Raw genomic sequence first — 2,799 nt, forward strand, 5'->3', positions numbered from 1 at the left:
AACATTTTACTACTTGAAGCAATCCAGTATAAAATACACCAGTGGAACATCTGTGGGGATCTAAAGGGTATTGGCTTGCTAATGGGAATGCAAGGAGGATTGCTTTTTGCAAATATTGCGGTTATCTATGCCTGTTGGATAGCCAATCTATGGGAGACCATTATGTCAAGAGTGATTGGCTACCAAGAGATACCTTTAAGCCCGGAACAAGCACTGTCAAGTTTCTGCCTCTGGCTGATCTGCATAAAATATTTCTGTCACCTCTCCATATCAAGTTGGGCTTGATGAAGAACCTTGTAAAGGCCATGGGTAAATCAAACTCCATGGGTTTTCAGTACCTTGTTGAGAAGTGTCTAAACATAAGCACTGCAATAATGAAAGAAGGGATATTTATAGGGCCACAGGATAAATCTGTTTTGCATGATGATGTTTTCAATAATCTCCCTCAGCAGCTGGGCTAGAAGCTTGGGATGCATTCAAGTGGCTGTGTGAAACTTTCCTGGGCAACCATAAGTCTCCTGCATCCAAGGAAAGAGTTCAGAATCTGCTTGATTCATACCAGAAACTGGGTTGTCGCATGTCATTAAAAATACGTTTCTTGAACTCACATCTAGAATTCTTGCAGGGAAAATGTTGGTATGGTGAGTGACGAACAAGGAGAACATTTTCACCAGGACATTCAGTTAATAGAGCACCACTACCAAGGTTTCTGGAATGAAAGTATGATGGCTGACTACTGCTGGATGCTGTACCGCGACAATCAAGACAAGTAGTACACAAGAAAATCATACTCTAAACGTTTCTGAAGAAACAATGGTTCCTGACTAACACTGTTCAGTAGATCTATACCACAGTGTGCCTTATTTTACTTCACACTGAAGATGTATTAACATTTATTTCAATGGTGCTTACATTTTGGTACAAAATACATGCACGTACAATGTTAACTATAATAGTACTCATAACTCAGGAACTGTACGTGTTCGGGAAAAACTGATCTGAAATCTGCTTTGCTGTGGTTTCTGATGAATATCAAAACTAATTTTTTGTTGACCTGTATAATTAGAAGAGCAGTAATGAAGATAAGTAATTTTCTATTTACATTTATTGTCAAGGGGGTAGGGGGGGATTAAAGAGGTTTTGTTGTATTGTCCCCCATGGGGAATTTCAGGTTCAGTATAGGCACTGACATCGAACCATCTGGTCCATCGAGTCCTTTCTGATGCTCACAAAAGGTAGGTGGTTTAATTTTTCAGAAACTGCAACACAAGCATACAAATATTTGGAATGTGAAATTAGCACATAGCCATGGTATAATATATTATCGACATAACAAGTTTTTGTCTAATGCTGTTAAAAATTATTGATGATTTCATACCTTCAAGTTGCTGAATAAAATTCTAACAAAGGAACGTAGATTCAGAACAATACAAACGACGACAGACCTCCCAAAACAAAACAAAATTATGTCAAAGCAGCCTTTGTTAGTATGGTCGTAAGTATCCCTGCCTCTCAAGCTGTATTCTGCGTTTTGATTCCCCCACGAGTAGACAGATTTTTTTTTTAATAAATTATAACATAGGTTGAACCATGGTCAGCAACAGGTCATCTGTTATCCACGTCATTTGTACGATGTTGCAGGTAGATTTTAAGCCCCTCTGTGTCCATGTTATTGAGTCTACTGTCATTGCTTGTCTCTTTGATTTCAAACAGAGCTCATTACTGCCACCTCTGGTTATTTGCTATTTAACCTTTATTTAAACAGAACATTGTGTTACAATGTGTATCGATGTGTTAGGAAAATATAATAAATAATTTAGATTCTTGCTATGGAAAAACGGCACATCAATTCATCAAAACCACACCAACACAAAAGTGTAAATCTAAGAAAAAATGCTAACAAAATGCACATTAATGTAATATCTGCAAAGCATACATCTGAAGACTTGTTGCACAGAAGTGTACTGGTAAAAAAAAGATCGAGATTTTTTGTAATGGGTGAATATTTACTAAAAGCCCATCGGAAATTGATGGGAGAACACAGATACATGTATAAGGTGTCATTGAGCATCGACTCCATAATCAAAAACAATTTATCATGATGGATCAAGCATTTCAGTGTAGTGAGAGGGATCCCCAACTCTCTAAAGATTGCCTTTCCTGCTCTAGTAGCACTGCAGTTTAGCTTTATAGTTTTTTAATTCCCATTACTGCAGAATAATTTGCAAATGCGTCAGTATCAGAAAATGCGCTGGCTGCAGGTTTGTTGGAGAAATTTGTTTATGAAACAGCTAGATCTTTAAATACGTTTGCATGTATATTTTAGTTTCATTTTTTTGTGAGCATTTAGTCACAGGTTTGATATAAACATAAATAAAGGTCCCACCAAGATTTGAACTGGGATCACTGGATTCAGAGCCCAGAGTGCTAACCATTACACCATGGAACCTTGCATGGTTAATAAAACTATACTTAAACTAATATTGTTTTAGGAATCATAATGACTCTTCAGGCTCCTTTCAACATGTGACTTTAATGTTGCAGTGGATGAGCCCAACCATCCGGCCCCACACACATCGCCGGACAGAGTTGGTATTTTCCAAACTCTGCAACCTCACCCTCCTTGACAACACGCCATTTCTGATGACAACCTTATCACCTTCAACCAATCCAACTCTTTCCCCCCTTTGCCACATCCCAGACCTGGTCAATGGACTTGGTCAATGAGAGATGTCCATAACCTTGACCACAACCTATTCTCAAACTGCCTTACGTCCCTAACCCCCACCCTCTCTAAAG

General features: G+C 38.4%; 1 non-coding gene across 1 annotated transcript; it reads right to left on the reverse strand.

The window, feature by feature from the left end:
* Positions 1-2,377: 2,377 nt before the first annotated feature.
* On the reverse strand, positions 2,378-2,449 carry TRNAQ-CUG (transfer RNA glutamine (anticodon CUG)). Its single transcript has one exon. It is a non-coding gene; the product is annotated as a tRNA-Gln (tRNA).
* Positions 2,450-2,799: the final 350 nt, after the last annotated feature.

The sequence above is a fragment of the Pyxicephalus adspersus genome, chromosome 9, assembly GCF_032062135.1.
Source record: "Pyxicephalus adspersus chromosome 9, UCB_Pads_2.0, whole genome shotgun sequence".
In the NCBI taxonomy this organism is placed as follows: Eukaryota; Metazoa; Chordata; class Amphibia; order Anura; family Pyxicephalidae; genus Pyxicephalus; species Pyxicephalus adspersus.